Below are 13,512 nucleotides of genomic sequence, written 5' to 3'. Positions count from 1 at the left end.
ATAAATGATGCAACGCCATACACAATGTCAGGTCCATCAACTTTAATAGTCAAACTAGCCCCCGGGCCATGAAAACTAAGATGGTTCCAGAGAGAAAGGCTTCGGATGGGTTCCGCTTGCTCTTTCATATTGCACTGAATTAAGTGTTCCAGCAGTCCTTCGATCAGCTCAAGCCATCACACGGCTCTCTCGCTCCTGAAACAAGTGCAGCCGGAGAACCCGGCGCTACGAAAGCCACCCATCTGGGGACTATACGCCTATACCTCCCACTGTAATCATAAAACGGGTCTATGCGCTTCATATTCACTCACAGCTTCCGTCTCGCTACAATGTAATACATTGCGAAATGATGAAAACAGCTTGGCCTGAATCAATACTTCTGAATTTTTCAACCAAAGCCAATACCTGGACCCGCCGCAATTAATGCAGTCCACACCTCATCTTCAGAGAAATCCCACTTGAGAGACGTCGAGCAAATTAACAACAATCCGGAGCTCTCGTGATGGCCGAGACTCGTGAAGCTTGAAAAACTCATCTATTTTGCGATTGGGATGGTCAGACAGCATCCGCCGGGGAAAAGGAGAGGAAAAAAGCACAAACGACAACATTCCTAAACCTAAAAACATCTTCGTCTCGTCTGAGCTTCTCGCTCTTCACACGCACGCATTCTTCAAGAATCAACGCAAGAGGCCCGTCATGTCGTTTCTTGCTGCTGTTTATCCAGCTAAAGCATCAGGGAGGCCCTCTAATTAAACTTCACAGGAAGCCATTCATCTGGGCTGATTGTTTCTGCGTGGGGTTTAATAAGCCTTGCATGAGGCCCGCAGAACGCAGCCTCCCCATTCAGGTGTTAACAAGACCCGCGCACCAACGTACATGCGACGCATTACGGTCGACTGAAACATTCCCTCTCGGTACCTGCTCACTGTGCCCACCTAAGATCTCACAACTAAAATGGTGGAGAATAATTAATCAGCAACTGACAGAGCTGAGCGGAAAAAGCTGAGGAGTCAAAGGTCCCTGTGCAACCGACGACCACCAGAGGGTTTCGGATGCCTCTGAAACAGTGTGATGAAAATGAAACAGATTGCTTTACAAATCAGTTATTTATTTTAGCTTAGCCATATGCACTTCTTCGACGCTACGAGGTCTATAAACCAGGCTGCATCTAAGCAGATTCCTCCTTCTTTAAGTTGAAATGGATTTTCTAAAGATTTAAAGGGACAGCTCACCCTAAAATAAAAGAACTGAAAATCATTTACTCACCTTATCATTCCGAACCATAATACTATTACACAATATGTTTACTTTTCAGTTTTTAATGAATTATTTCAATATTTAAGAAGGTCGATCAACTTTATTTTGTTTTAATTACAATTACATTTCTAATTTTTACCTATCTAATATTTATCATTCATTTCAACTGTATTTTAATGAATGAAAATGATGTTTTAATAGTTTTAAATGATGATATCAACACTACCCCTGCTAAATGACTTACTTTCTTCTGAGGAACACAAAAGAAGATAGTTTGAAGAATGCTTCAGTGTTTTTTCCTCACAGTGAAAGTGTTGTTTTGGCCCCCACTGACTTTCATTGTGTAGACAAAGCAATGTCTAAAATATTTTATTTATTTATTTAAACACGGTAACACTAACGTACAAGTAACAACAGTAGTACTGATAAAAATCATGTAGAATCTTTCAATTTAATCAACTATTGAAATAGCTCTAAAATCCTTCCAAGAGAGACCTTTATAAAAATGTCTTTTGGTATTTTTCAGTAAAAACATTCTAAAATATCTTCTTTTTAACCCTTTTTATAAAACGGATTGCTCCGGCCTTTGATTCTAACTGGTTAAGCCGTGTTCAAAGCTGTTGTAAATTACAAACATACACCTTTGTTTACATTTGTGTGTCGCTCAGCAACCACTTTGTAGCAACCACAACTGTTTCTGAGGCAGTACATTGTTTGGCGGAAGAATAATGTTTTTATTAATATTATGACACTTTAGAGTAATTTACAACAGCTTGGAACGCAGCTCAAACAATCAGAATCAAGGACCGGAACTATCAGTTTTATAATAAAGCAATAATCCCCAAGAAGCCATGGTTTACAGTGAATTTATAACAGCTAAATTATAACGCTTCCCATTGTGCCTAACAACGGCCCTTAGCCGTTATAAATTTACTGTAAACCATGGCTTCTTGGGGATTATTGCTTTATTATAAAACTGATAGTTCCAGTCTTTGATTCTGATTGGTTGAGCTGCATTCCAAGCTGTTATAAATTACTCTACAAACATACACCTTTGTTTACGTTTGTGTTTTGCTCAGCAACCACTTTGTTGCAACCGCAACCGTTTCTGAGGAACTACATTGTTTGGCGGAAGAATAATGTTTTTATTATCATCATTACACTTTATTTGCTTTGTTTTATTTTGTAAAACCGTACTACGTATATGAAATAACATTTTTATAAAAGCAACAAGCCCCGTGAAGCTGTGGTTTACAGTAAATTTATAACAGCTAAGGGGGTTTCACGTCATGCCTAACGCCCCTTAGCTGTTACAAATTCACTGTAAACCACGGCTTCTTGCTTTATTAAAAGACAGATAGTTACTGTCCTTGATTCTGATTGGTTGAGCTGCCGTTAAATTGGTTGTAAATTTCTTTACAAACACACACCTTTGTTTACATTTGTGTGTTGCTTTGCAACCACAACTGTTTCTGAGAAACTACACTGTTTGGCGGAAGAATGTTTTTATTATCATTATTTGCTTTGTTTAATTTTTCGTAAAACCTTACTACGTATATGAAATAACCGTTTTATGAAAGCAATAACCCCTGTAGCTGTGGTTTAGAGTGAATTTATAACCGTTTCACGTCATGCCTAACAACGCCCCTTAGCTGTTATAAATTCACTGTAAACCACGGCTTCTTGGGGCTTATTGCTTCAATAAAACACTTCTTACTGTATACTGCTGATCACTGACACAGATTGGTATCAGTCCCAAAAACAGTCTGACATACTTTTCTTTTTATTTGCACTTCTTTCACTGATCTAGATTTATCACTTCACATTCATTAACATCATCCATATCAATTAGTAGCATGTACAAGCAACCGACAAGACTTCTCGCCCTCAAAGGATTTTCGCTTGGGAAAATTTTTAAATAAACGTAATGTTTCTGATTAAGGGGTAATTATCCTGATTTCTTTCTTCTCAAAACATTCAGGCATTCAGGTCTCAATTTTACATAACTATGGGTCATGAAATGAGCCCTGATTTGAGTAGGTATCAATCAGACCGTCTCATATAGTCAATGAAAACGGAAGGCTTGATATACAGGCTGACTTTTATCAAAGACAAAACATAAATAACTAGTATGAACACCACTTGATTACAAATGTATCTATAAGGAAACGCTTGGAAACTGTAGTGTGAATACTGAATATGGATAAATGATAAACTGCAGTGAAAGTGATTAATTATTAAAAACTTATGGAAGGCTTTTTGCCATTAAAATTTGTAACTCTGAAACTAAACTTCACACCACAATTCAAGTGTAATCAAAGACATTCCTGAGTATATGACAGACTAATTTCTCTATGATGTCAATGGGAAGGTCTGAGGTAATGATGTTGTCCATTACACTGCTTTATAAAGCCAAAAGACATGTGCTCATATTGTTTCCTAGACCAATAAGCCTTATCTGGGGAAAGGGTGAGCAGCAGCCTCTAGCTTACCCAAGAGCCAATGAATCAAACCCTTTTGGACCTGACACTTCGGTCCTGAGGGTCTTTTTTAAACCCACTATCACACAAAACCAAAAAACTACTGGACGTGACCATTTCCCTCTCATTCCAACCGGCTTTAAAACAACACTAACGACACTGAAGGTGCGTTGAAGGGTAGGAGATCAATGGGAGGACATCTGAGTGTCAATGCCCCGGCTCTCAGGACTGTCGCAGTGAGGGTTCGTTTTACAAAACTAGCACAACTTGGGTCCACATCATCATATTGCACTGCCGTAAATCTCATGGCGCATGTTTACAGAGCGAGTCGTTTTGTTGTGTCTACTCAATACGTTTGCCAAAGGGGCACTGCTAATTCTAAACACTACCTTTTCTGACCATTCAGCAGTCCTGAAACCCAGCCAAGTCAAGTACTCTTTCTGATCCAAGAGTCAATATCCAGTTCTAAATGTGATTTCCCTCTTAAATGTCTTGGTCTCGTCTTCTAGATGAACCCATGACTGAATCGAGGTTGAGTAAAACGCAAAGTCCAAATATGATCTTACGCAGAATCACCTGAATATATATAGTTTTTAGTAATTCTGCACAAAAATTGAATTCTGTCATTGACCCCAAGCACTAAGATACAAGATACTTTGAAGAATGTTACCATAGTTTTGGATCTCAAAAGTTCAAAATATCTTTGAATGACATAAGGGTGAGCAAATGAAAAATATGTGTATTTTTGGGTGAGCTATCAACAGGACAGGGCTTAAGCCCTGAATCACAATCCACTTGAAAATATGCTTTAGGCTTATGTTTATAAAAATCTATGCATTTAGCATAGGAATGCCAATGTTGTGCTAAAGCACCAATACTAACATGAAATCTGGTGTGCAGCAGGTTTAGGTAGAACAGGTACTTGAACGGGTACCTCTAAACCATGACAGATCTATGATGAAATCTACATTGATAACTTGAGCTTAGAGTCTTTGCTCATCTCAGTGTATTCCATCTTATCACCTGGCACCGCACTTCACAGGTTTCGTGGGCTTAACAAAACCAGACAGTCACTAGCAATAAGATGCGCGTGCACCATGGAAATTAAAGAGAACAAACTGCATAAAATCCTTTCACAGACGATGGCCATAAGCTTGGGTGCACCGACTAAAGTGATGAATAGCCCAAAAAAAGGTAGAAAAATAAATACCACACTGCCAAGTATCTTCCGCCTGAGGGGGAGGAGGGGGAACAGTCCACACAAAATGCCTTTGAGCAAAACAGTCAATAAGAACATTGTTTGGACCCCTCTTGAGGATGTAATACTAGTGGGGCGCCCCTCACAGTATGCAGCAGCCTTTTTCGAAAATTAGCAGAAAACACTCCAATTGGCTCTTATTAGATGTGCTACTTGCTAAAAAAATATTTTTTCTTCACAGCTCTGTTGTTTACACAGATTACTTACATCAGACATTAGTATGATTTCACCAGGGTAATTCCTAGAGAAGTACATGTTCGGTGACTTCTACACAGACCTTTCTCTCTGAACAATAAGTATAAACGTCTTTAATAACAGTGGGTGGAGAGCTTTTTCTCTGTGACTTGTCAAAGTGGGAAACTTTTATACGCTATAAAAATATCTAGGAGTACAAAAGTCTGTTAGTTTCCTGAATAATTCCTTGAGCTTAAAAGGTGCACTCAGTAAGTTTGTGTTTACATTTAGCCGGCTCTTTAGTGGTTTTAAACTTTATGCTGATGTTCATACCTAAGCTGTTGGTTTTTCTTTTATTTTGTTCGCTTTTGTGTCTCTCTCATACTACACTACCAAGTTCAAACTCATTTGGTGTGCTGTTATGTCTATACTTAGCAGTAGTAGTAACTCTTTTGCAGAAGCCCATTCAGTTTTCTTACTGAGATTTTTGAAGTTTTTAATAAAAAGTTATAAGCCATGAAGCAAACTCTATTAAAATATCAAACTTTGTTTTGAAGCAAAAAAAAATCTGTGAACTTAACAACTCTGAATAAGGGAAAGGACTACAATCCCTTAATAAAGCAGTGCAAATGACAATCAAAATAAAAAAAATATATACATATGTGACCTTGGACCACAAAACAAAGGGTCATTTTTTTAAATTGAGGTTTAAAGCTGAATAAATAAGCTTTCCATTGATTAATGGTTTGTTAGTATAGGACAATATTTGGCTAAGAAACAACTATTTGAAAATCTGGAATCTGAGGGTGCAAACAAATCAAAATATTGAGAAAATCACTTTTAAAGTTGTCCAAATTAAGTTCTTAGCAATGCATATTACTAATCAAAAATTAGGTTTTGCTATATTTAAGATAGGAAATTTACAAAATATCTTTACTAACATCCTAATGATTTTTGGCATAAAAGAAAAATCAATAATTTTGACCGATATATATATGTATGCATTGTTGGCTATTGCCACAAATACACCCATGATGCTCAAGACTGGTTTTGTAGTCCAGGGTCACATATATGGATAAATAAGCTATTGATTTAAACCTGTTTGTGTATATAGAAACAACATATTCTACATTTACTGCAAAATATATATATATATATATATATATATATATATATATATACAGAAATATTTAGGTAGTTTGAGAGCACAGACAGTGGTTGAGTACTAAAGAGTTATTCTGATGTGATTTGCTGGATTCGATCTTCTGATCGATTTCTTTGCAGAGCGATGGGTAATTTTTTTTTTTTTTTTTACTGAGAACTCAAACATGATTACTTAAAATATGTTTAAATAACGCGATACAGCATAAGCATTCCACACTGATTAACAACCTTGTAGTTTCACGTTAGGTCTGTCTTTAAATGTACTTAAGCTTGTTAAAAATCAATTTCCTGAAGAATAAAATAAATTTAACTTTTGGGTCTGGACTGACAAGGTAAGTCATGTGATCTCAACATGGCAGCACCCATGTAGTGCAGTTAATTTCTTTATACATAAAACTTTTTGTAAAATGAGCAAAAAAAAAAAAAAAAAGACTTGAGTGCATGTTTAAAAACTTTTGGATGGTTGCAAAATAAGAATTTACCCTTATAGTGGAATTACCCGTTAAGTGCATTTTTACTTTCAAATGATGTAGAAAAAAAAAAAAGTAAAAGTATCCACAAACAAACTACTGTCATCTAGCTACTAAATGCATAAGAAAAATTCTTGAGGGGTCAAACTGTGCAAACCAGCCTGCTGGAGTAAGCCTCGGACTATATAAAGCCTATAAAGTAAAGGCAGCCTCACTTTGGACGTGTCTGCAGAGAACGAATAACAGAGAGCATATATCATTGATCAGAGTTTCTTTCTAAACGTCATCTCCCCCCGATTATCAGTGACTCCCTGTTGGCTTCGATCAATACCTGCATTCACGCTGGAATTAGATTTCACTCTTACGTCTGTCAAGTGTTGGGCAGCCATTTGCGTGCATATGGAGCAAGTTGAGAGAACGTCCTCACTTACGTAAATGGCTGATGCATTTTCGACATCTTTTTTTTCTAATTGTACAGGCTCACCGTACACCATCCGTGTGCCCTCGGCACAGTAGAGAGAAAGCCCGCTCCCCCGAACAGCCCCAAAACACTCACTAAACAGCCCGTTCGAGCCGATATCGTCGGAATACGAGCGTTAGATGTATTTTGATGGCGTTGCATGTGTGTACATGTTGGGCTTTTTCATTGTGTCTGAGCTGCTACTGCACTACTGTAGCCACAGCCGGGAGGACGCGAGGCTTTCTCCGCCAATCTGGGTTAACCCCTAGAGACACCAGATGAAACAATGAACGCCGTTTCACACATCTAAAATGCTGCTTTGGCCAGTAAACTTGTCAAAGTTGCCTGCTAAATATGACGGGCTTTTCGCGGAATCGCTCTTGAAATAGCCGCTCGATGTGCGATACGCCACGGCGCAATCCCGAGCTCATTTTAATAGTATTAGCCAGCCACTTTGAACTGCTGCGTGTTAGAAGCGCTTTGCTTTCCACGCAAAATCCGCTATGCTATTGTCTGGCTGCTCAGCAGACTCCCTCAAAAGCCCTTTTAACCGCTCAGCCCATTCATTTACGCCAAAACGACGGCCGAATCGCATGTGGATACGATTAGAAAGCATATCGCTCCCGAATTCCCCAATCCGATCCGATACCGGCTAGGCCGCGCGTGGATCCCCGGACTCACCTGACTCGCCTTTACCCTTCAGGTTCCTCTGGCTCCGGGTTCACTCTCCGATCCTGAAGCGCTGCTGTAGCTCTTCACGACCAGTCCCCGGCACCGGCAGGCAACACAAAAGCGCTGATTGGGCCTCGGCGAGCGCTCATCCCCTTGGTCTCTGCCCAGACAGACGGGTTATTGGTCGGCGGCTGTGTCGGAGACGCGCCCCTATTAAGGTGTATGTTGTTGTCTGTGTCTGGAGGGGAGGGGACAAGAAGCTCTGAAATGATGGGAACTAAATGGGTTGTTATGCGCGTCGTGTCGGCAGCACAAGGCGAGCTTACTACACTGACAGATAAATTGTGGACAGCCATATTAACTCCCTCTTCTTTCCGATCGACTGGAGCATTTTGAGGAACATTGTGGCGCGGAACCGCCGCGATTCCACACAACATTTGGACATTCTTCCAGCCGTTTCCAAAACTTGCAGACCAACATAGCAGACTGTACTTTTTCGCAATAAGCAGTTTTAGAGGGTTTGATTTTTAGGCCGCATATGTGGACCGGAGTGATTCGCACCAAATTTGATTTGCCATTGTCTGAAGCACCGAGGGCTAGAAAATGATTTTTTTTTAACAGTAGCGAAACTGCTTATCTGGATTATGCAGCAGGGACTCAAATACATGAGCATGCTTTATTTCTACTGTAATGCAGATATAAATAATAACCAATTTAAGATCATTTTTAAAGGAATTTCAATGCATATTGGTTCTGTTCATAATATTACATGTAATTACGCATATGATTTTTGCATTTTATGCAAAATCATTTTAGCATCGTTGTTTTGATATGTAAACCAGGGGCGAGCAGAATTGTCTTTCAAGTGCATTCTTACTTAAAATGTTAACATGACGTTTAAAAAATGATCATAACTTAAAGGAGGGGAAAAAACTAGTTAGTAAATGCATGTGATTTTTTAAAAATCATTGTAGACTGAGGTTGTTCAAAGTAATTATATATGTATGTGTGTATATACATATCATAACATGACAAAGAAACAATAATATCTCTGCATCAATAATTCTGCATATACATTTAAGTGCTTCAAAACATGTCCTGTGTTCAGGAGTAATGGTTCTTCAACCTTATTTCTTTCTTTTTTTGTTTACAGTGTCACACCACCCACAACTTGTTGGCGTGTTTCCAAAAAGATGAGTTAAATGTCAATGCTATGCAATAGCCCCACTCGTGTTGTTCTCATAGCCAAACATTTTTGCATACAAAACATCTATTTGATATCAAATTCAAAATGTAAAATATTTAATATGATTTAATGCCTTACATTGCCAATGTCACCTCTTAGATTCACAGTCAAACTATTACTGATGTTGTATCATCTAAATATAATAGTTAGAACAATGTGCCACAGGCTGACATGCTTTCAAAAGATTGTTTGTCAGAAAACAACAATGTGTGGTATGACACAGACAGATTTAGCAATCTTTTGTCAGCAAATGACAAACATCCGAGAAAAGTGACATCCACAGGAATGGACACTGAGATATCATCAGCATCTGCCCAGTAGTTTTCTACAACAATATATTCATCATTTGCAGTGCACTTGCGAGATATTAAAATCGTTTTTCTTTATTTTGCCCTCATTTATTCTTATAGTCGACACATTGATGGGGCAGTAGCACACACTGACTGAACAATACGATTCTCTTGACCTACTTAGACATGCATGCATTGTTGCAGCCAGAATACTAAGAGTGCAACAAAGGTGTGAAACTCTGTAACTAAAGGTTTCACGAAGAAACCATAAAAGTCCGTTATCGTTTGCACGTGCGTGTACAGTAAAACCAGTCCCTGTAAAATCATTGTAACATGCAGCGTCTTTTCATCCGGGTATTGTTTACACTCACTGTTATGATACTGTATCTCGCTCGTCAAATACTGTAGCGGCTATATGGGACCGCAGCGGCTTTGTCCCGTCAGAGGCAGCTAGAAGCAGCTCCCGGGTTAACTGGAGCTGTCTTTGTGTTACAGGCACGGAACATTAGTGACAAATCGCAACATTTGCCCACCGTAAACCCGCATAGCGTTTTAACCGAACGTGGGTATGTATTGATGTTCACATAGAACTCTTTTATTGTTTGTCAACACTGAGGCTGAGACCTCTAGCGGTGGTTTGTGCTGTTTACGGCAGATTTACAACGCACGAACTGAATGAGTCACTGCAATATGGAGTACATTAATAACTCACTACTGTCTGCACCTACAAGGGTCTGAGTAACTCCATGTCGCATCTTAGCACTGTATTAAAAGGTTTACTTCATGAACACAAGGAATATCATAAGGAGACTGTATAGTTCATAAAGAAATGACAAGCTTAAAAGGGTTGATTCACCCCCAAATTAAAATGATGTTATAATTTAGCTACTCACCGTTTGGGACTTTGTTTGTTCAGTGAAAACACAAAAGATATTCTGAATAATTCCTTAATGCTTTTGTCCATACATATGAAAATCCACGGGGTCCAAATTTCTTTTGCACCCCTTTGACCTTCAAAAAGTCATACAGGTTTGGAACGACATGAGAGTGAATGAACTGTTGAACTATCACTTTAAATTTAGAGCACTTAGACATTCACCATTATGAACAATTATGAATAAGAATTTCCTTTCTCCAAAAAAAGGTATTTCAATGAGTCATATGTTCAAAATAACCAAGAATCAAAGGAAGTTCCTTATCTTTCATCTGAATACCTCACGCACATTTAAAAGCTACCAATATAATGATGCTAGATCGTTATTTAGATTTAAACAGAACTGAAACAAAGTACAGAGTGACTTTTGTAAAGTCTAACTGGTGAAAAACGGTTATGTGACAAATGTTTCTTCAACCAACAGCATTATTTTGGCAGTTATTTGAAATCAGGTGACAGCTTAACTGCGCTGACTTACTTCCACTGTGTTTCTCAGAACAGATTTTATGTGTAACTCATTTCAATGAGGAGGGCCTGGTGGATTTAAGAGTACAGATTAGTGCTAAATATTGCATGCGGTGATTCTCTGAGCTAATCCAGCATTCCCTCCACGGATTGGCCATTTGCATCATCACCCGGTAGTCCAATGAACGCTAACACTTACTTTATGAAATATCAACAACCCAGTTTTTTAGATTCAGTGGCTAAAATGATATTCCAGTCTCGCTCTCTCTTTCTCTCTGTGTCTTTCTGTTTGTATAAGGTCTTGGAGTCACATGGTGTCATGTGGCAAGTGTATGAGTGCAAAGTCACATGTTAGGTACTGTAACTTCCAAACAGGTTCACATTTAAACCTGTCATCTTAAACACTATTTTTAAGTATCCTGTCAAATATGTGTGCTTTTTTAATTGTGGTGTATGCAACACACCAAAGACTCTGAAATGTGTGAACCAACACACTATATGAATTTTCAATACATATTTATATCATAATGGTGTGAACTTCCTTACATCTTCACATCAGTGCATTCAGTCGTTTTTGCACCGCTGTTATGTGATGTTTCCTGCAATCCCACATCAAAAATGTGAAGAAACACCTTGCGAGATGGTAACACGTTTATGTCAGCTTCAGTATGTGGTTCTTTAAAGAGTCCCAATCTAACTGGACAAATCAGCAGGGGGTCTGCCTTAAAGACTAAAACTAAGCAGACTAAGCGGGTTAATTCGTGATTAAAAGCCCTGACTGAAAAATCATGGAGAAAACAAAAACAGCAACTGCTTCAATGATGCCATCAGTTTCTTAAACTGTTAAAGGAATATTTAATAAACCTGATAGTCTTTGTGGCATAATGTTGATTACCACATTAATTTCCACTACTTTTTCCACTTTTTTACATGCAAAAGCACAAATCTGGGTTACAGTGGAAGTGAATTGGCCTCAAAACTGATAACTGATATGATACCGATATATCATGGATTTCAAATTTCAAATTAAAAACAAAACAAAATCATCCTAAAGCTCAAATCACATTACAAAAATGTATGTTTCATGCAGTTACAGCTAATGCAAGATGAAAACTGAAATAACTGTGTGAAACCACAGGGTTTTTTTTTTCAGTATGTTTTTTTTTCATTTAGTATGATTTGAGCTTAAAGGAATAGTTCACCCCAAAAAATTAAAACTACCCTATGATTTACTCATCCTCAAGCCATACTAAGTGTATATGAGTTTATTCTTTCAGACAAATACAGTCAGAGTTATATTAAAAAAATGTTCTGGCTTTTCCAAGCTTTATATGGTAGTGAATGGCTGTTGATTTTGAAGTCCAAAAAAGTGCATCCATCCATCATAAAAAGTAGTCCACACTGCTTTAGGGGGTCAGTAAAGGCCTTCTGAAGTGAATGGATGCAGTTGTGTAAGAAAAATATCTATATTTAAAACTTTATAAACCGTAATCTCTCACTAACATGCTGAACACAGAAATACAGTTTGAAGAGCAAAACATAACAATTAGAAGTACAACACAAGCATTTGTAAATAAAAATATCTGAGGATTTTGTTATAAGCTGAGAGGAGACTGGTTTTCCTTTGCTGTAAACAAAACTTGGTTTTCGTAAGACTAGCATATTCTAACTGGAGCTTAAGCTACGTCCTACATCATCCACCGGAACGGCACTCTCTCATGAACGTGCGTACGACATTTACAGTTCATAAAGTTTTATATATAAATATTTTTTCTTACACAAACGTATCGATTGACTTCAGAAGGCCTTTATTAACTCCCCAGAGTCAGGCGGAGCACTTTTTATTATGGATAGATGCACTTTTTTGGGCTTCACAATCTCGACAGCCATTCACTGCTACTATTAAGCTTGAAGAGCCAGGACATTTTATACGTTTTTATAACTCTGATTGTATTTGTCTGAAAGAAGAAAGTCATATACACCTGTAGGATGGCTTGAGAGTGAGTAAATCATGGGGTAATTTTAATTTTTGAGTGAACTGTCCTTTTATGGATGTTGTTGTTGTTTTATTTTATTTCTGATTTTTCTCTGAAAATTATTTGCACCGCATTTCTGCTTAATAGTAATCATCCACTTTTTTAAAAAAAACTTCCATCTCATTTTCTCCTCCAACTTAAAAATCATCCTACATCAGTGTTTTACCTTTTTTGTAAAGGGTTTTAATCTTTTTCCATTGATGTTGAGGGAAAAAATGAGATATGAGTTTTTGTGAGTATTATTATCTTATCTGTAAATTTTTGTTCTTGAACTTTAACTTTAAATATAGATCAGTGCACATTCTGTGGGCTCTGTGTTGGTTAGGGAGTAGTTGTGGTTGTGCTAGTGCTGTCTGTAAGTACTGTACAATACCCTACATGGCATTTTATTGTCATTTTTAGGGAGCTAGTCTCCCACCTGGTGGTCATAATGTTAAATTCCATCTAAGTAGCACAGTTCCAAAAGATAAGACAGCAGTCTTTATATAATTGACACACATCAAGAGCATTTTCCATCTTTCAAGCACTGATTTCATCAAGGGTTTACAATAAATGCTTCATAGAATTAAGTCTTTTGTTATGTTATTTTAAATGAACGTTCTCATT

At 37.8% G+C, this 13,512-nt stretch overlaps 1 protein-coding gene across 1 annotated transcript in view; it reads right to left on the bottom strand.

Moving 5' to 3' along the window:
* gatad2b (GATA zinc finger domain containing 2B) overlaps positions 1-8,387 on the bottom strand; it is a 50,790-nt gene extending 42,403 nt beyond the window's left edge. Inside the window, exon 1 of the mRNA XM_051136184.1 lies at positions 7,945-8,387. The gene's annotated coding sequence lies outside the window, so the exon portion shown is untranslated. The remainder of the gene's footprint in view (positions 1-7,944) is intronic.
* Between the last annotated feature and the right edge of the window lie 5,125 nt (positions 8,388-13,512).

The sequence above is a fragment of the Labeo rohita genome, chromosome 19, assembly GCF_022985175.1.
Source record: "Labeo rohita strain BAU-BD-2019 chromosome 19, IGBB_LRoh.1.0, whole genome shotgun sequence".
Taxonomy (NCBI): Eukaryota; Metazoa; Chordata; class Actinopteri; order Cypriniformes; family Cyprinidae; genus Labeo; species Labeo rohita.
This window is presented reverse-complemented; position numbering and strand designations above follow the sequence as displayed.